The sequence below is a fragment of the Ranitomeya variabilis genome, chromosome 2 (assembly GCF_051348905.1).
Source record: "Ranitomeya variabilis isolate aRanVar5 chromosome 2, aRanVar5.hap1, whole genome shotgun sequence".
Lineage (NCBI taxonomy): Eukaryota > Metazoa > Chordata > Amphibia > Anura > Dendrobatidae > Ranitomeya > Ranitomeya variabilis.
In genome coordinates this window covers 572,623,372-572,645,394 of record NC_135233.1, presented here as the reverse complement: position 1 = coordinate 572,645,394, position 22,023 = coordinate 572,623,372, and positions in this window count along the sequence as shown.

Sequence of the window (22,023 nt, the reverse complement as noted above, 5' to 3'; positions counted from 1 at the left end):
AAGTACATATCATGACAATCCCTTCCCCTCCCAATTTGTGTACGTACTAGGGACCTCTACTCGTCGCTGGTTAAGTACACACAGGCATGGCTGACCGCACTCAGGGCTCCTCTTGCCTGGACAATCCATTAGCGTTTGTGTCAACTGCCTCATCTGTACTGTATGGTGCAGCTGTAGGCTTAAAGGCGGGCACCATTTTACATTCTCTTTGACTTAAACTCTGCTCCTGGCACCCACAAATCGACATTGTAGCTCTCCCACATCATTTCCTAAGACAATATCTGCAGGCAGGCCCCTCATCACCCCAACCACGCATTGCTTGACCCCAAAGCCAAAGTCCAGTTCTACGCTTGCTTTTGGGATATTCTTCCATTGGCCTCCAGCTAATTCAATGGTAATCCCAGGTCCATGCTGTATTGCCTCTGGCTGAACCACTCTGGGATCAGCTATGGTGAGAAATGCCCCAGAGTCACAAAAGCCAATAACTCTCCGACCGTCCAGCATGACCTCCTGTACGTGCTTTCTTTGAGGATTAAAGGAACTCATGGCTGTGGCCTGCACCCCATAAACCTCTAATGGTCGAACATGGGTTTCTGAGCTATTAGGCAAATCAATTTGTAGCGGTGGCACCTCTTACTCCATTGTATATGGTTGTAAATAATTGATAGGCCGATTTGATGCAGGGTCAATCCTCAATTGACCCTGAGTGCAGGTGTCTTGCAGATGCCCAGCCTGCCAACATTGGTAACATCTGCGCTGTATCACACTCCTTCCCATGTGCACTCTGGGGATGGAGGTAAGGGAGCCTGGAGGCTGATATCTATGTGACCGTGCATGTGGTGGTTGTTGGGATTGAGACCGATTTCTCCACTGTATAGCTGAGTAGATGGCCTACAGATGCCCACATCCATAACACCTGCGCTCTTCTACTTTCTCTCCTTGTAGCATTTCAGAGGAAGGGGTAGGACTAGCTGGAAGGTGAGTCACATGGGTATCAACATGAGGTGGTGGTCTAGTGGGACAGCAAACTTTGGGGACTGAAGGACAAGAGACCACTGGTGGTGGGGTGTTGGTAGTATTTACCCCATCCACCAGTAAATTTTTCCAATGAGGCTTGATAGTGAGAGCCTCATCAGCTAAAGCAGCAGCTTGCTCCACAGTGGCTGGTCTCCTCTCACGCACCCATTCCCAGATCTCAGCAGGGCACTTGAAGTAAAACTGCTCTTTTAGGGTAACCTGGAGGAAGGTCTCCCAGGTTAAGGCCTCCTCTGCCTCCAGCGATGACATATTTGTTTGAGTCTGTGGGCATACATCTTGAAAGACACTTCCTCATCACAGGCTAAAGTACGGAACTGAGTCCTGTAAGTGTCTGGGGTAACAGCATAATGTTCTAGAATAGTCTGTTTAATCTCCGCATACTCACAGTTCCCCCGAGGGTCCATAGCTCTATAGGCTGCAGCAGCTCCACCCTCTAAGAGCCCCACCAGATGTCAGACTCGCTCCCTTTCCGGGACTTCCATTAATCAACACTGATGCTCAAAGTCCTGGAAGAAGCCCTCAATGTCGCCTGCAGCCTCATTAAACGGCTTGAAGTCTTTGCGGACACTCTGGGGAGTTCCCTCATGGTGGGTGCTAGGGTTACAGTCTGTCTGGAGCTTCTAGCTGCTTCCAAAGCGATCTGCCTCTCCAGCAATGCCATCTCCTGAGCTCTGTGAATGGCCTCCCTCTTATCGTCTATGGTGGCCTCTTCTCCCAGCAATGCCAACTCCTCCTCGTACCACACAACCCACTGACTTTTTGGGGTATTTACCTCCGGCTGCCGTCTTTCCTCCGTTTGCTGTGGGATCCTTCCTCAATGTAATCCAGTTAATAGTTTTGGGCCTAGGAGCAGTGTCTGCACGTCAGCAGAGTAGCCCGCCTGTGAAACTAACTACACCACGTGTTTATCTCTATTTTCACTGCATCTAATCCAGTTAATAGTTTTGGGCCTAGGAGCAGTGTCTGCACATCAGCAGAGTAGCCCGCCTGTGAAACAAACTATACCGCCTGTGTATCTCAATTTTCACTTCATCTAATCCAGTTAATAGTTTTGGGCCTAGGAGCAGTGTCTGCACGTCAGCAGAGTAGCCCGCCTGTGAAACAAACTACACCGCCTGTGTATCTCTATTTTCACTGCATCTAATCCAGTTAATAGTTTTGGGCGTAGGAGCAGTGTCTGCACGTCAGCAGAGTAGCCCGCCTGTGAAACAAACTATACTGCCTGTGTATCTCTATTTTCACTGCATCTAATCCAGTTAATAGTTTTGGGCCTAGGAGCAGTGTCTGCACGTCAGCAGAGTAGCCCGCCTGTGAAACAAACTATACCGCCTGTGTATCTCAATGTTCACTTCATCTAATCCAGTTAATAGTTTTGGGCCTTGGAGCAGTGTCTGCACGTCAGCAGAGTAGCCCGCCTGTGAAACAAACTACACCGCCTGTGTATCTCTATTTTCACTGCATCTAATCCAGTTAATAGTTTTGGGCCTAGGAGCAGTGTCTGCACGTCACCAGAGTAGCCCGCCTGTGAAACAAACTGTACCGCCTGTGTATCTCAATGTTCACTTCATCTAATCCAGTTAATAGTTTTGGGCCTTGGAGCAGTGTCTGCACGTCAGCAGAGTAGCCCACCTGTGAAACTAACTACATCGCCTGTGTATCTCTATTTTCACTGCATCTAATACAGTTAATAGTTTTGGGCCTAGTACCACAGTTTGGCCACTCAGTTCTGCTCGGTTTTCACCCATCAGTTGTTGTGCCAACAACTACAGATACAGAGTTGCCAATTAGTTAAGCACTAAAATGAGTGGCAAAAGGCCTGCTGCGGGTGGAATGGGGAATATGTTGTGAATTTGGATTCTGGGCTCCCCCGGTGGCCGCTTGTGGAATTGGACTTGTCATCCTCTTTCCTGTTTCACCTGATTCCATCAGTAGTGGGTGTCGCTATTTAAGCTCATTTCTCTGGTGGTTTCTTGCCGGTCAACAATGTTATCTGATGCCTCTCAGTGCTTGTTCCTGCTTCTAGACAACTACTAGATAAGTTGGACTTTTGTCCATGTTTTGTTTTGCCTATTTGTTCCAGTTCACAGCTGAAGTTTTGTTACTGTGTCTGGAAAGCTCTCGTTGATCAGGGATTGCTACTCTGGCGTTATGAGTTAATGCCAGAGTTTAAGGTAATCTCTGGATGGTGTTTTGTTAGTGTTTTTCTGCTGACCATGAAAGTATACTATCTGTCTTCTACTATCTAGTAAGCGGACCTCAAATTTGCTAAGACTATTTTCCTGCTGCGTTTGTTGTTTCATCTGAACTCACCGTCATTATATGTGGGGGGCTACTGTCTTCTTTGGAATATTTCTCTAGAGGTGAGCCAGGTCTTATATTTCCCTCTGCTAGCTATTTAGGTCTTAGGCCAGAGCTGGGCATCTAGCGATAAATAGGAAATGCTACCTGGCTATTTCTAGTTGCGCGGCAGGCTTAGTTCATGGTCAGTATAGTTCCATCTTCCGAGAGCTTGTCCCTCTATAGGCTTGCTATGATCTCTGCCTGCAGAGATCATGACAGTTTGACCGGCCCCTAAAGTGTTAAAGACCCAGGTTGAGAAAGGAGAGTTATAAGAAGTCTGCTGGAATTTTTTTTTTTTTTTTTCCTCCAGTCTGCCTTGCTGCAGTCTTTTTTCTCTCTCTCCTCCTAATCTTTGTATGCTCTGTGTGCACCTGACAATAATGGATCTCCAGAGTGTAACTGCGGGTTTGAATAATCTCATCACGAAAGTACAAAATTTACAAGATTTTGTGGTACATGCTCCGGTATCTGAGCCGAGAATTCCTTTGCCGGAGTTCTTCACAGGGAATAGAGCTAGCTTCCAGAATTTCCGAAATAATTGTAAGCTTTATTTGTCCCTGAAGTCTCGTTCAGCTGGAGACCCTGCTCAGCAGGTTAGGATTGTGATTTCCTTGCTCAGGGGTGACCCTCAAGATTGGGCCTTCTCATTGCCAGCAGGGGATCCTGCGTTACGCGATGTGGATGCGTTTTTTCTGGCCTTGGGCTTGCTTTATGAGGAACCTCATTTGGAACTTCAGGCAGAAAAAACTTTGATGGCACTATCTCAGGGGCAAGACGAAGCTGAAGTTTTCTGCCAAAAATTCCGTAAATGGTCTGTGCTTACTCAGTGGAATGAGTGCGCCTTGGCGGCAACTTTCAGAGAAGGTCTCTCTGATGCCGTTAAGGATGTTATGGTGGGGTTCCCTTTGCCTGCAGGTCTGAATGAGTCCATGACAATGGCTATTCAGATTGATAGGCGTCTGCGGGAGCGCAAACCGGTGCACCATCTGGCGGTGTCTATGGAAAAGACGCCAGAAAGTATGCAGTGTGATAGAATTCTGTCCAGGAGCGAGCGACAGAATTTTAGACGGAAGAATGGATTGTGTTTCTATTGTGGGGATTCTACTCATGTTATATCGGCATGCTCTAGGCGTATAAAGAAGCTTGATAAGTCTGTTTCCATTGGCACCATTCAGTCTAAGTTTATTTTGTCTGTAACCCTGATTTGCTCTTTGTCATCCATTGCCACGGACGCCTATGTTGACTCTGGCGCCGCTCTGAGTCTTATGGATTGGTCCTTTGCCAATCGTTGTGGTTTTGATTTAGAGCCTTTGGAGACTCTTATTCCTCTGAAGGGGATTGACTCCACCCCATTGGCTAATAATAAACCACAATACTGGACACAAGTAACCATGCGTATCAATCCGGATCACCAGGAGATTATTCGTTTCCTGGTGCTGTATAATTTACATGACGATTTGGTACTGGGATTGCCATGGTTGCAGTCTCACAACCCAGTCTTGGACTGGAGAGCAATGTCTGTGTTGAGCTGGGGATGTAAGGGTATTCATGGGGACGTACCTTTGGTTTCTATTTCGTCGTCCATTCCCTCTGAAGTCCCTGAGTTCCTCTCTGATTATCAAGACGTCTTTGACGAACCCAAGCTTGGGTCGTTACCTCCGCACCGTGAGTGCGATTGTGCCATAGATTTGATACCGGGTTGTAAATATCCAAAGGGTCGTTTGTTTAATTTGTCTGTGCCGGAACATGCTGCTATGCGGGAATATATAAAGGAGTCTTTGGAAAAGGGACATATTCGTCCATCTTCTTCTCCCTTGGGAGCTGGGTTTTTCTTTGTCTCAAAAAAAGACGGCTCTTTGAGACCATGTATTGATTATCGGCTTCTGAATAAGATCACTGTTAAGTATCAATACCCATTGCCATTGCTTACTGATTTGTTTGCTCGTATAGAGGGTGCTAAGTGGTTCTCTAAAATTGATCTTCGTGGGGCGTATAATTTGGTGCGGATCAGGCAGGGAGATGAGTGGAAGACCGCATTTAATACGCCCGAGGGCCACTTTGAGTATTTGGTCATGCCTTTTGGTCTTTCTAATGCCCCTTCAGTTTTCCAGTCTTTTATGCATGATATTTTCCGCGATTTTCTGGATAAATTTATGATAATATATCTGGATGATATTCTGATTTTTTCTGATGACTGGGACTCTCATGTCCAGCAGGTCAGGAGAGTTTTTCAGGTTTTGCGGTCTAATTCTTTATGTGTGAAGGGGTCTAAGTGCGTTTTTGGGGTCCAGAAAATTTCCTTTTTGGGGTATATTTTTTCTCCCTCTTCCATTGAGATGGATCCCGTCAAGGTGCAAGCTATTTGTGACTGGACTCAGCCCTCCTCTCTTAAGGGTCTTCAGAGATTTTTGGGCTTTGCCAACTTTTACCGCCGATTTATTGCTGGTTTTTCGGATGTCGTTAAACCACTGACTGATCTGACCAGACAAGGCGCTGATGTTGCTAATTGGTCCCCTCATGCTGTAGAGGCCTTTCAGGAGCTTAAGCGCCGTTTTGCCTCTGCCCCTGTGTTGCGTCAGCCTGATGTGAATCTGCCTTTTCAGGTTGAGGTTGACGCTTCGGAGATCGGAGCTGGGGCAGTGTTGTCGCAGAAAAGTTCCGACTGCTCCGTCATTAGGCCTTGTGCCTTCTTTTCTCGCAAATTTTCGCCCGCAGAGCGGAATTATGATGTTGGGAATCGGGAGCTTTTGGCCATGAAGTGGGCGTTTGAGGAGTGGCGCCATTGGCTCGAGGGGGCTAGGCATCAGGTGGTGGTATTGACTGACCACAAAAATTTGATTTATCTTGAGACTGCCAGACGCCTGAATCCTAGACAGGCGCGCTGGTCTTTATTTTTTTCTCGCTTTAATTTTGTGGTGTCATACCTACCGGGTTCTAAGAATGTTAAGGCAGATGCCCTTTCTAGGAGTTTTGACCCGGACTCTCCTGGTAATTCTGAACCCACAGGTATCCTTAGGGAGGGAGTAATTTTGTCGGCCGTTTCTCCTGATCTGCGGCGGTCCTTGCAAGAGTTTCAGGCGGATAGACCGGATCGTTGTCCGCCTGATAGACTGTTTGTTCCGGATGATTGGACCAGCAGAGTCATCTCTGAGGTACATTCTTCTGCATTGGCAGGTCATCCCGGAATTTTTGGTACCAGGGATTTGGTGGCAAGATCCTTCTGGTGGCCTTCTCTGTCACGAGATGTGCGAGTCTTTGTGCAGTCATGTGACGTTTGTGCTCGGGCCAAGTCTTGTAGTTCTCGGGCTAGCGGACTGCTGTTGCCCTTGCCTATTCCTAAGAGGCCTTGGACACACATCTCGATGGATTTTATTTCAGATCTGCCTGTTTCCCAGAAGATGTCTGTCATCTGGGTGGTCTGTGACCGTTTCTCTAAAATGGTCCATTTGGTTCCTCTGCCCAAGTTGCCTTCTTCTTCTGAGTTGGTTCCTCTGTTTTTTCAGAATGTTGTCCGATTGCACGGTATTCCTGAGAATATTGTTTCTGACAGAGGTACCCAATTTGTGTCTAGATTTTGGCGGGCATTCTGTGCTAGGATGGGCATAGATTTGTCTTTTTCATCTGCTTTTCACCCTCAGACTAATGGCCAGACCGAGCGGACTAATCAGACCCTTGAGACATATCTGAGGTGTTTTGTCTCTGCTGACCAGGATGATTGGGTTGCTTTTTTGCCATTGGCAGAGTTCGCCCTCAATAATCGGGCCAGTTCTTCCACCTTGGTGTCCCCGTTTTTCTGTAATTCGGGGTTTCACCCTCGATTTTCCTCCGGTCAGGTGGAATCCTCGGATTGTCCTGGAGTGGATGCGGTGGTGGAGAGATTGCATCACATCTGGGGGCAGGTTATGGACAATTTGAAGTTGTCCCAGGAGAAGACTCAGCGTTTTGCCAACCGTCATCGTCGTGTTGGTTCTCGGCTTTGTGTTGGAGATTTAGTGTGGTTGTCTTCTCGTTTTGTCCCTATGAGGGTCTCTTCTCCTAAGTTTAAACCTCGGTTCATCGGCCCTTATAGAATATTGGAGATTCTTAATCCTGTTTCTTTCCGTTTGGACCTCCCTGCGTCCTTTTCCATTCATAACGTTTTTCATCGGTCGTTATTGCGCAGGTATGAGGTACCTGTTGTACCTTCAGTTGAGCCTCCTGCTCCGGTGTTGGTTGAGGGTGAGTTGGAGTACGTTGTGGAGAAAATTTTGGACTCTCGTGTTTCCAGACGGAAACTCCAGTATCTGGTCAACTGGAAGGGTTACGGCCAGGAGGATAATTCTTGGGTCAATGCATCTGATGTTCATGCTTCTGATCTTGTTCGTGCCTTCCATAGGGCTCATCCTGGTCGCCCTGGTGGATCTGGTGAGGGTTCGGTGCCCCCTCCTTGAGGGGGGGGTACTGTTGTGAATTTGGATTCTGGGCTCCCCCGGTGGCCGCTTGTGGAATTGGACTTGTCATCCTCTTTCCTGTTTCACCTGATTCCATCAGTAGTGGGTGTCGCTATTTAAGCTCATTTCTCTGGTGGTTTCTTGCCGGTCAACAATGTTATCTGATGCCTCTCAGTGCTTGTTCCTGCTTCTAGACAACTACTAGATAAGTTGGACTTTTGTCCATGTTTTGTTTTGCCTATTTGTTCCAGTTCACAGCTGAAGTTTTGTTACTGTGTCTGGAAAGCTCTCGTTGATCAGGGATTGCTACTCTGGCGTTATGAGTTAATGCCAGAGTTTAAGGTAATCTCTGGATGGTGTTTTGTTAGTGTTTTTCTGCTGACCATGAAAGTATACTATCTGTCTTCTACTATCTAGTAAGCGGACCTCAAATTTGCTAAGACTATTTTCCTGCTGCGTTTGTTGTTTCATCTGAACTCACCGTCATTATATGTGGGGGGCTACTGTCTTCTTTGGAATATTTCTCTAGAGGTGAGCCAGGTCTTATATTTCCCTCTGCTAGCTATTTAGGTCTTAGGCCAGAGCTGGGCATCTAGCGATAAATAGGAAATGCTACCTGGCTATTTCTAGTTGCGCGGCAGGCTTAGTTCATGGTCAGTATAGTTCCATCTTCCGAGAGCTTGTCCCTCTATAGGCTTGCTATGATCTCTGCCTGCAGAGATCATGACAGGAATAGGCGTGTTGGAAAGGGAAAAAAAGGTTGTGTCTGTGGGGTAGGTGGTAAAGCAACAGTAACATCTGCAGAAGAAAGTCTTCCAGCCAAAGTAAGATGTCTACTTCTTTTTGTGGACAATCTGATATGATCCCTTTCTTACGACCATCGCTACAAGCATCTCCAAAAATTCCAGATGAGGCACAAAAACAGCAGGTGCTTGAACGGATATCAAGTGCTCGTTCAAGTGGGCTCTCCTCCATGTCAACTTCAACATCACAACTACTCCAGTCCTCAGAGTTGTCACCCCAATCGCACTTGCTTCCTCACAGCTCCCAAGTCTCCAGCTGCCCATCTGAGCATGGGGTAATACACATGGTTGAGTCTGTAGAGCTGTTTGCGCATACTATAGCCTGGGAATCAGAGGTCTGCTCCAGAGCTTCTGTGAATCCAGATGAGGAAATGATCTGCACTGATGGCCAGAATCTTTGTGCGTCAGATCCAGGTCCAGATGAAGAAGGTTCTGAGCATAATGTAGACCCTCGTTCCCAAACTGTAACTCCTGTTGGTGGAGACAATGAGGAAGATGATGATGAGACTGAGATACCTGATTGGAACGAAAACTTGACTTTTCGGTCGGGGCAGGAAGAGGTTGGCTCTGAGGACTACGGGTGTGAGAACACACAGGATGATGATGACGAGGTTGTAGACCCCACTTACTGTTAACCCCCAGTCCGCCAGTCCATGAGGTCAGCAGAGGAGGTGGAGGAGGATGTTAGTGACGAGTCTGATGACGAGGTAATGGTGTACCTTCCTGGACAGAGACGGAGTACTGGAAGCACGTCAACAACTGCATCCTCAACGCCAACTGTGCCTCAGACCAGAAGTCATGGTGGCTCTTCAGGTCGCACGGGCTCTAAGCCTTGCATAGCCTGGGCATTTTTTGACATCGCAAAGGATGACCCAACTCATGTTGTCTGTAGGATTTGTCAACAAAATCTCAGTAGAGGCCAAAAAATCACTAGCTTGAGAACTTCATGCATAAACCGTCACATGGATATGAGGCATAAGTTGCAGTGGGAAGCTCACTGTGCTACAATGCGGCCTAGTGGGACGGGTCAACCACCGTCTGCCCCATCAAGTGCATCCGCATCCTCTTCATCCTCTGTGACTGTGGGGACAGCAGTCACACATGGTTTTGGATGCAGACCTTCAACCTCTTTTGTTATGGACCTGGTGGTTAGGTGCACCAGGAATGACCTGATAGTTAAACACGGAATCGGGACGAGCTCTGGGGAAATGGGAACTCTGCTGACCGCAAACCCTACTCCTATCAACACAACTAGAAATAGCCGTGGAGCGTGCCTGACTCTGCCTAGACGCCTCTTCACAGCCTAAGAGCTAACTACCCCTAAAGAAAGGAAACAAAGCCACACTTGCCTCAGAGAAATTTCCCCAAAGGTAAAAGCAGCCCCCCACAAGTATTGACTGTGAGTTAAGAGGAAATCACAAACACAGGATGAAATAGGCTTTAGCAAAGAGAGGCCAGTCTAACTAAACAGATTGAGGATAGAAAAGGGATCTTTGCGGTCAACACAACAAACTACAATAACCACGCAGAGTGTGCAAAAAATACCCCCGCACCGACTCACGGTGCGGTGGTGCCACTCTGCACCACCAGAGCTTCCAGCTAGCCAGGCAGTTTCATGATAGCAAGCTGGACTAGATCTTAGCAAGAAAAACCATAAGTAACAAATGAACAAGCCGGAACTTAGCTTTTGCTGGAGTAGACAGGTCCTCAGAAAGATCCAGGAGAGACCTGAACCAGTAGTAGAACATTGACAGCTAGCATGGAGTAACGATCTGAGTGGAGTTAAATAGAGAATCCTAGCCTAGCCCTAAACGAGGGCAGCTGGGGAAGGAATCTCAGAACCAGCAGCTCCCCTCACAGCCACCAGAGGGAGTCCAAGGACAGAACTCACCGAAGTACCATTCATGACCACAGGAGGGAGTTCGAGAACGGAATTCACAACAGTACCCCCCCTTGAGGAGGGGTCACCGAACCCTCACCAGAGCCCCCAGGAGAATCAGGCACAAAACTCCTTGAAAGGGCATCAGCCTTCACATTCTTAGAACCCGGAAGGTACGAAACCACAAAATTGAAACGGGAGAAAAACAGCGACCAACGAGCTTGTCTAGGATTCAACCGCTTGGCAGACTCGAGATAAGTCAGATTCTTGTGATCTGTCAAGACCACCACGCAATGCTTGGCTCCTTCAAGCCAATGTCGCCACTCCTCGAATGCCCACTTCATAGCCAACAACTCCCAATTGCCAACATCATAATTACGCTCAGCAGGCGAAAACTTTCTTGAAAAGAAAGCACATGGCTTCATTACAGAGCAATCAGAACTTCTCTGAGACAAAACAGCCCCTGCTCCTATTTCAGAAGCATCAACCTCGACCTGAAAAGGGAGCGAAACATCTGGCTGACACAACACAGGAGCCGAAGAGAAACGACGTTTCAACTCCTGAAAAGCCTCAACGGCCGCAGAGGACCAATTCACCACATCAGCACCCTTCTTGGTCAAATCAGTCAACGGTTTAACAACACTAGAAAAATTAGCGATGAAGCGACGGTAAAAATTGGCAAAGCCCAGAAATTTCTGAAGGCTCTTCACAGATGTAGGCCGAGTCCAATCATAAATAGCTTGGACTTTAACAGGATCCATCTCGATAGTAGAAGGGGAAAAAATGAAACCCAAAAAGGAAACCTTCTGAACTCCAAAGAGACACTTAGATCCCTTCACAAACAAGGAATTAGCACGAAGGACCTGGAACACCATTCTGACCTGCTTCACATGGGACTCCCAATCATCCGAAAAGACCAAAATATCATCCAAATATACTATCATGAATCTATCCAGATACTTTCGGAAGATGTCATGCATAAAGGACTGAAACACAGAGGGAGCATTAGAAAGGCCGAATGGCATCACCAGGTACTCAAAATGGCCCTCGGACGTATTAAATGCTGTTTTCCATTCATCGCCCTGTTTAATACGCACGAGATTATACGCCCCTCGAAGGTCTATCTTGGTGAACCAACTAGCCCCCTTAATCCGAGCAAATAAATCAGACAGTAGAGGCAAAGGGTACTGAAATTTGACCGTGATTTTATTAAGAAGGCGGTAATTTATACAAGGTCTCAGAGAACCATCCTTCTTGGCCACAAAAAAGAACCCTGCTCCCAATGGTGACGACGACGGGCGGATATGCCCTTTCTCCAAGGACTCCTTTATATAACTCCGCATAGCGGCGTGTTCTGGCACAGACAAATTGAAAAGTCATCCCTTAGGGAACTTGCTACCAGGAATCAAATTAATAGCACAATCACAATCCCTATGAGGAGGTAGGGTACTAGACTTGGGCTCATCAAATACATCCCGGTAATCCGACAAAAACTCAGGGACTTCAGAAGGAGTGGAGGAAGAAATTGACAACAATGAAACATCCCCATGTACCCCTTGACAGCCCCAACTGGATACCGACATTGATTTCCAATCCAATACTGGATTATGGACCTGCAGCCATGGCAAACCCAACACGACCACATCATGCAGATTATGCAACACCAAAAAGCGGATATCCTCCTGATGCGCAGGAGCCATGCACATGGTCAACTGGGTCCAGTACTGAGGCTTATTCTTGGCCAAAGGCGTAGCATCAATTCCCCTGAAAGGAATGGGATGCTGCAAGGGCTCCAAGAAAAAACCACAGCGCCTGGCAAACTCTAAGTCCATCAAATTCAGGGCAGCGCCTGAATCCACAAATGCCATAACAGAATAGGATGACAAAGAGCAAATCAGAGTAACGGACAAAAGAAATTTAGGCTGTACAGTACCAATGGTGACAGACCTAGCGAACCGCTTAGTGCACTTAGGACAATCAGAGATAGCATGAGTGGAGTCACCACAGTAAAAACACAGCCCATTCTGACGTCTATGTTCTTGCCGTTCAGCTCTGGTCAAAGTCCTATCACATTGCATAGGCTCAGGCCTCTGCTCAGAGGATACCGCCAAATGGTGCACAGTTTTGCGCTCACGTAAGCGCCGATCGATCTGTATGGCCAAGGACATTGATTCATTCAGACCAGCAGGCGTGGGGAACCCCACCATAACATCCTTAAGGGCTTCAGAAAGACCCTTTCTGAAAATTGCTGCCAGGGCACTCTCATTCCACTGAGTAAGCACAGACCACTTTCTGAACTTCTGGCAATATACCTCCGCTTCATCCTGACCCTGACACAAAGCCAGCAAAATTTTCTCTGCCTGATCCACAGAATTCGGTTCATCATAAAGCAATCCCAGCGCCAGAAAAAACGCATCTATATTACGCAATGCAGGATCTCCTGGCGCCAGGGCGAATGCCTAGTCTTGAGGGTCGCCACGCAACAAAGAAATAATGATTCTCACTTGCTGAATAGGGTCACCAGAAGAGCGGGGTTTCAGAGCAAGAAACAGTTTACAATTGTTTTTGAAACTCAGAAATTTAGATCTATCCCCAGAAAACAAATCAGGAATTGGAATTCTAGGCTCCAACATAGGATTCTGAACAACATAATCTTGAATGTTTTGTACCCTAGCAGTGAGTTGATCTACACTAGAGGACAGACCTTGAATGTCCATATCCACACCTGAGTTCTGAACCACCCAGAGTTTAAGGGGAAAAGAAAGGCAAAACACACTGCAGAGAAAAAAAAAATGGTCTCAGAACTTCTCTTTTCCCTCTATTGAGATGCATTAACACTTTGTGGCCAGCTGTACTGTTATGGACCTGGTGGTTAGGTGCACCAGGAATAACCTGATAGTTAAACACGGAATCGGGACGAGCTCTGGGGAAATGGGAACTCTGCTGACCGCAAACCCTACTCCTATCAACACAACTAGAAATAGCCGTGGAGCGTGCCTGTCTCTGCCTAGACGCCTCTTCACAGCCTAAGAGCTAACTACCCCTAAAGAAAGGAAACAAAGCCTCACTTGCCTCAGAGAAATTTCCCCAAAGGTAAAAGCAGCCCCCCACAAGTATTGACTGTGAGTTAAGAGGAAATCACAAACACAGGATGAAATAGGCTTTAGCAAAGAGAGGCCAGTCTAACTAAACAGATTGAGGATAGAAAAGGGATCTTTGCGGTCAACACAACAAACTACAAAAACCACGCAGAGTGTGCAAAAAATACCCCCGCACCGACTCACGGTGCGGTGGTGCCACTCTGCACCCCCAGAGCTTCCAGCTAGCCAGGCAGTTTCATGATAGCAAGCTGGACTAGAACTTAGCAAGAAAAACCATAAGTAAGAAATGAACAAGCCGGAACTTAGCTTTTGCTGGAGTAGACAGGTCCTCAGAAAGATCCAGGAGAGATCTGAACCAGTACTAGAACATTGACAGCTGGCATGGAGTAACGATCTGAGTGGAGTTAAATAGAGAATCCTAGCCTAGCCCTAAACGAGGGCAGCTGGGGAAGGAATCTCAGAACCAGCAGCTCCCCTCACAGCCACCAGAGGGAGTCCAAGGATAGAACTCACCGAAGTACCATTCATGACCACAGGAGGGAGTTTGAGAACGGAATTCACAACACTCTTTACCCGCAACAGCCAGTGTGATCGGCAGGTCATCAGGACATTTGTAAGTGGAAACACCTGCTGGTGTTGAGCACTCTCCAACATCGACACCACATTTTGATCAAGGCAACATAACTATCTCCACCTGCACCTTCCTCACAGACCAGCAGTTTGCCGCGGACACCCTACTCAACTCCGTTTAAGCACGGCAGCCAGCCCTCAGCCCCTCAGATGTGGACAAGTAAAAGACCATTTCCTCCTAGCCATGACAAAGCTAAGAGGTTGAATTTCTCCATCTGAAAGCTGTTGGCTGCAGAAATGCTGCCTTTCCGCCTGGTGGACACAGAGGATTTTTGAGACCTTATGTCCATCGCAGTACCAGATGCCCAGTCACCACTACTTCTCAAAGAAAGCTTTGCCTGCGCTACACCAGCATGTCACACACAACATCACCGCTTCCTTGAGAAACTCTGTGTGTGACAGGGTGCATTTTACCACAGACACTTGGACGAGTAGACATAGTCTTGACGGCAAGACATAGTCTTGCCAACCCCACGAGTTGCTCATCGATCCTCTGCATCTAGAAGTTCCTCCACTGCTTCTGTCTCCTCAACTTCCTCTCGGTCCTCCACCTGCGCCCAAAGCCTGTCTGGTAATGCCACCCGCGTTGTAACTGTGCAGAAGAAATCCTGCACACCTCCTTACTATGCTGTCACCAGGGCTCAACGGCATCAGGCAGTGTTTACATTGAAATGTCTGGGAAATGTGAGTAAAACAGCTGAGGAGTTGTGGTCAGCTCTGGAGACCGAGTTCCATCAATGGTTGTCTCCACTCAACCTGCAGCCAGGGAAGGCTGCAATGCTGCAAACCTTGGTGCGGCCCTTCGCCGGGGCAATGTCACACACGTGCCTTGTATGGCTCATGTTTTGAACCTGGTTGTCCAGCAATTTTTATCCCACTTTCCCGGACTAGATGGGCTTCTGCAGAGGCCAAGTTTGCTGTGTACTCACTTCCGTTGTTTGCATCCCACAGCTCGACGACTTGCATCTCTACAGAAGTCATGGGCCTGCCACTTCACCGGCTGAAATGCGATGTGCCCACATGGTGGAATTCAACTCTGAACATTTTGCAGTGACTGTGGCAGCACTGACGAGCCCTGGTGCAATACGTTTTGATGTATAGCCTGGGCCAACGAGATCAAGAGGTGTGGCAAATCACGCTGCAGGAGTAGTCTCAGATCAGGGACCTATGCACCCTTTTGCATAGTTTTGAAATAGCAACGAAGATGTTTAGTGCTGACGATGCCATTATCAGCATGACCATTCCGGTGATTTACATGCTGGAGCACACATTACACAGTGTCCGGAGTCAGGTGGTGGAACAAGAGGAGGAGGAGGAGGAACAGGAGGAGTCATATGCGGAAGGGATCATATCTCCAAGGTCAAGAAGGTTGGTAGCACCAAGGCGGCTGGTATTGGAGGCTGGGGGAGAGGGATTACCGAGGGCGCATGGTAGCAGCCAAACTGTTGAGGAAGGTGCAGGAGGTGAGAAAGAAGTGGAGGACGAACTGGCGCTGGGCATGGAAGACTCATCAGATGAGGGAGACCTTGATCAAATTTCTGTTGTGCGAGTTTGGGGGGAGAGAGAAGATGAAGGAAGCATGATTCTCTCGCCACCACCAAGACAACAAGGACTTGGTCCTCCTGGATGCGCAAGACACATGAGTGCCTTCTTGCTGCACTACCTGCAACATGACCCTCGGATTGTCAGAATCCGAAGTAATGCCGACTACTGGGTTGCCACACTCTTAGATCCCGGTACAAAAGCAAATTTGGCGAAATAATTCCTACCATAGAAAGGGATTCACGCATGCAGGAGTATCAGCAGAGAGTGTTACAGAATCTAACATCTGCTTTTCCACAAAACACCAGTGGTGCACCTAGTCAATCTCTGAGTTCTAACTTGCCAACCGTGGGACTATCGAGTCATCACTCTAACCGTAACAGTAACATCGTATCTGGTGGTAACAGCAATTTTTTCCACTCGTTTCAATATTTTTTTAGACCATCCTTTGCAAGGCCACAGGAGACAAGAAGTCTGATGCACAGTCAATGACTAGAGAGGATGGTACAAGAGTATCTCCAAGTTAACATCGATGCCATGACTGTGGAACTGGACCCTTGCTCATTTTGGGCTTCCAATCTTGAAAAATGGCCTGAGCTCGCCACTCATGCCTTGGAGATCTTGTCGTGCCCCGCAGCCAGCGATCTCTCTGAACGTGTGTTCAGCACTGCTGGTGGTGTGCTGACTGATAAGCGCACGCGGCTGTCCAGTGACAATGTAGACAGACTAACGTTCATAAAGATGAACAAATCCTGGATCCGCAAGGACTTTTCTACCCCTGTGTCATCTTGGGGAGACTAAAAGCTTGATGATTTTTGAAAATCACCTCACCAACCGTTTTAAAAAACTCTGTCGAAATTGATGCCACTTAAGTGGTGTCTGTGGCCGAATTTTTGTTTAATTAATTTCTTTTATTTAGTCCCCTTGCTGAGTTTTACATAACGTTGCCATCATCAATTCCAGGTGGGTGGGGTTGACTGCAGAGTTGTTTACTCATACTATGGCCTGAGATTCAGAGGTCTGCTCCAAAGCTTCAGTGTCTGCTAGTCAGCAGAGTAGCCCAGCCACTCACCGCCTGTTTACCTAAGTACTATTTTTAACGGCATCTGGCCCAGGAAATCCTTTTGAGCCTAGTAGAATTTAATGCTACTCAGCAGCGTACCCCACCCATGAAGCAAGCTACACTGCCTGTAGATCTAATTACTAATTTTTAACTGCATCTAGCCCAGGAAATCGTTTTGTACCTAATAACATTTTGTGCTACTCAGCATAGTACCCCACCCATGAAGCAAGCTACACCGCCTGTTTACCTAAGTACTATTTTTTAACGGCATCTGACCCAGGAAATTCTTTTGGTCCTAGTAGAATTTGGTGCTACTCAGCAGCGTACCCCACCCATGAAGCAAGCTACACCGCCTGTTTACCTAAGTACTATTTTGTAACGGCATCTAGTCCAGGAAATCCTTTTGGGCCTAGTAGAATTTAGTGCTAGTCAGCAGCGTACCCCACCCATGAAGCAAGCTACACCGCCTTCTTTCTTTCTCAATCTAACCCCTCAGCTCTGGGGTGTCCACTCTCCCTCCAGCTCTCTCCTTCTCACAGGTGGACTACCGCGTGTTTTCACACTGTGGCGAATCTTTTGGGCCCAGGCATAAGAAGTCGTTGAGGTAATGGATAATATGTGCCGCCTTACAAATGTCCATGATGACACATTCAAGGAAGCAACTAAACACCTCAAATAGTGAGCAGGATATGGAGCACCCCATAGGCAAACAGTGATCTATGTAGTATGCTCCTTCACAGAAGCAGCCCAATGGGAGGACACTATTCGGAGGCACAGGTAGTAACCGGAATGCCCCCTCAATGTCTATTTTGGCCATTAGGGTGCCCCTTACCAACTTCTTGACCCGCCTGATTGCCTCATCAAAGGAGGTACAGTACATAGTACTGTACTTTGTTCCGCATCGATGTTGTCGTTTACTGACCTGCCCCTTGGATATGACAAATGGTGGATAAGTCTGAATGTATTGGGTTCATTTTTTGGCACAACTCCCAACGGGGGGTACCACTACGTCTTCTAAGGAAAGTGTTCTGAATAGACCCGCCGCCATTCTACCTAAAGATATTTCTTTTTTTATATTTTTTGTCAAGACGTCTGGGTGTTGGTAGAGTGAGTTTAGATTTTTACTCCAGCCTTTCTTGATTTTAGAAGGGCATGACATGCCTATATCTGTGTCTCCTCCTCCTCCTTTTACTCCTCCACCTCTTTTCTTTTCACGTGACTATATGTAGTTGTTACTTTTCCATGTGTTTGTTGTGTCTTCTGAGCAGTTTGTCAGCTTTTGGACACCTTTTAAGGTGTTTTCTATGTGTTTTCCATGTGTTTGTATGTGTTTGCCTGCCATTGGTTTTAATGGGGTTCAACAATGTTCGTCGAATGTTCGACAAACAGTTCGTTGAACATGTCCCTGTTCGAGGAACCGAACCGAACCCGAATACTGGGGAGGTGGCTCATCTCTAGTCTTGAGGCATTTCCACTGAAGTTGGATCAGCCTGTAACTTCATTTTCCACTTTGATTTTGAGCATCATTCCAACTCCAGACCTCCGTGGGATATTAGTTCTGATTTACGTTGATCATTTTTAGGTTTTATTGTTCTCAACACATTCCACTATGTAATGAATAAAGATTTACTGAAATATTTCATTCAGTGATATCTAGGATAAGGGATTTTAGTGTTCCCTTTATTTTTTTGAGCAGTGTATATATGCATTTTTTTTCTTTTTATTGGGGTCATTAAAATTCTTCTTTTAGACATGTGTGAATATATATATATATTATTAATTTGTTTTTTATAAAATTTTTCCCTCTAACTTTATGTAATTTTTTATTATATATACATACTTTTTCATTTTATTGGGATGAATAAAAATCTTATTTTATACGCGTGTGTATAAATATATATATATATATATATATATATATATATATATATATATATATATATTTATTTTTTTCTATATCTTTAAAATGAAAAAAATGGAGTGATTAATTTTTTTCTGTTTTCTTATATCTATCTATGTATATATTTACATATAAAAGAAAAAAATTTAAAAATTTGTAATCACCCCAACTTTTTCATTTTAACCCCTTCATGACCCAGCCTATTTTGGCCTTAATGACCTGGCCGTTTTTTGCAATTCTGACCAGTGTCCCTTTATGAGGTAATAACTCAGGAACGCTTCAACGGATCCTAGCGATTCTGAGATTGTTTTTTCGTGACATATTGAGCTTCATGTTATTTGTGAAAAAAAACGGAAATTTGGTGAAAATTTTGAAAATTTTGCAATTTTCACATTTTGAATTTTTATTCTGTTAAACCAGAGAGTTATGTGACACAAAATAGTTAATAAATAACATTTCCCACATGTCTACTTTACATCAGCACAATTTTGGAAACAATTTTTTTTTTGCTAGGAAGTTATAAGGGTTAAAATTTGACCAGTGATTTCTCATTTTTACAACAAAATTTACAAAACCATTTTTTTAGGGACCACCTCACATTTGAAGTCATTTTGAGGGTTCTATATGGCTGAAAATACCCAAAAGTGACACCATTCTAAAAACTGCACCCCTCAAGGTGCTCAAAACCACATTCAAGAAGTTTGTTAACCCTTCAGGTGTTTCACAGCAGCAGAAGCAACATGGAAGTAAAAAATGAACATTTAACTATTTAGTCACAAAAATGATTTTTAGCAACAATTTTTTTATTTTACCAAGGGTAAAAGGAGAAACTGGACCACGAACTTTGTTGTCCAATTTGTCCTGAGTACACTGATACCTCATATGTGGGGGTAAACCACTGTTTGGGCGCACGGCAGGGCTCGGAAGGGAAGGAGCGCCATTTGACTTTTTCAATGAAAAATTGGCTCCAATCTTTAGCGGACACCATGTCGCGTTTGGAGAGCCCCCGTGTGCCTAAACATTGGAGCTCCCCCACAAGTGACCCCATTTTGGAAACTAGACCCCCCAAGGAGCTTATCTAGAAGCATAGTGAGCACTTTAAACCCCCAGGTGCTTCACAAATTGATCCGTAAAAATGAAAAAGTACTTTTTTTTCACAAAAAAATTATTTTAGCCTCAATTTTTTCATTTTCACATGGGCAACAGGATAAAATTGATCCTAAAATTTGTTGGACAATTTCTCCTGAGTACACCGATACCTTACATGTGGGGGTAAACCACTGTTTGGGCACATGGTAAGGCTCGGAAGGGAAGGAGCGCCATTTGACTTTTTGAATGAAAAATTATCTCCATCGCTAGCGGACACCATGTCACGTTTGGAGAGCCCCTGTGTGCATAAACATTGGAGCTACCCCACAAGTGACCCCATTTTGGAAACTAGACCCCCAAAGGAACTTATCTAGAAGCATAGTGAACACTTTAAACCCTCAGGTGCTTCACAAATTGATCCGTAAAAATGAAAAAGTACTTTTTTTTCACACAAAAAATTCTAGCCTAATTTTTTTCATTTTCACATGGGCAACAGGATAAAATGGATCCAAAAATTTGTTGGGCAATTTCTCCTGAGTACGCCGATACCTCATATGTGGGGGTAAACCACTGTTTGGGCGCACGGCAGGGCTCGGAAGGGAAGGAGCGCCATTTGACTTTTTCAATGAAAAATTGGCTCCAATCTTTAGCGGACACCATGTCGCGTTTGGAGAGCCCCCGTGTGCCTAAACATTGGAGCTCCCCCACAAGTGACCCCATTTTGGAAACTAGACCCCCCAAGGAGCTTATCTAGAAGCATAGTGAGCACTTTAAACCCCCAGGTGCTTCACAAATTGATCCGTAAAAATGAAAAAGTACTTTTTTTTCACAAAAAAATTATTTTAGCCTCAATTTTTTCATTTTCACATGGGCAACAGGATAAAATGGATCCTAAAATTTGTTGGACAATTTCTCCTGAGTACACCGATACCTTACATGTGGGGGTAAACCACTGTTTTGGCACATGGTAAGGCTCGGAAGGGAAGGAGCGCCATTTGACTTTTTGAATGAAAAATTATCTCCATCGCTAGCGGACACCATGTCACGTTTGGAGAGCCCCTGTGTGCATAAACATTGGAGCTACCCCACAAGTGACCCCATTTTGGAAACTAGACCCCCAAAGGAACTTATCTAGAAGCATAGTGAACACTTTAAACCCTCAGGTGCTTCACAAATTGATCCGTAAAAATGAAAAAGTACTTTTTTTTCACACAAAAAATTCTAGCCTAATTTTTTTCATTTTCACATGGGCAACAGGATAAAATGGATCCAAAAATTTGTTGGGCAATTTCTCCTGAGTACGCCGATACCTCATATGTGGGGGTAAACCACTGTTTGGGTGCACGGCAAGGCTCAGAAGGGGAGGCGCGCCATTTGACTTTTTGAATGGAAAATTAGCTCCAATTGTTAGCGGACACCATGTCGCGTTTGGAGAGCCCCTGTGTGCCTAAACATTGGAGCTCCCCTACAAGTGACCCCATTTTGGAAACTAGACCCCCACAAGGAACTTATCTAGATGCATAGTGAGCACTTAAAACCCCCAGGTGCTTCACAGAAGTTTATAACGAAGAGCCGCGAAAATAAAAAATAATTTTTCTTTCCTCAAAAATGATTTTTAGCCCAGAATTTTTTATTTTCCCAAGGGTAATAGGAGAAATTGGACGCCAAATGTTGTTGTCCAGTTTGTCCTGAGTACGATGATACCCCATATGTGGGGGTAAACCACTGTTTGGGCGCACAGCAGGGCTCGGAAGGGAAGGCACGTCATTTGGCTTTTTGAATGGAAAATTAGCTCCAATCATTAGCGGACACCATGTCGCGTTTGGAGAGCCCCTGTGTGCCTTAACATTGGAGCTCCCCCACAAGTGACCCCATTTTGGAAACTAGACCTCCCAAGGAACTAATCTAGATGTGTGGTGAGCACTTTGAACCCCCAAGTGCTTCACAGAAGTTTATAACGCAGAGCCGTGAAAATAAAAAATAATTTTTCTTTTCTCAAAAATTATTTTTTAGCCCACAATTTTTTATTTTCCCAAGGGTAACAGGAGAAATTGGACCCCAAAAGTTGTTGTCCAGTTTCTCCTGAGTATGCTGATACCCCATATGTGGGGGTAAACCACTGTTTTGGCACACGTTGGGGTTCGGAAGGGAAGTAGTGACGTTTTGAAATGCAGACTTTGATGGAATGCTCTGCGGGCGTCAGGTTGC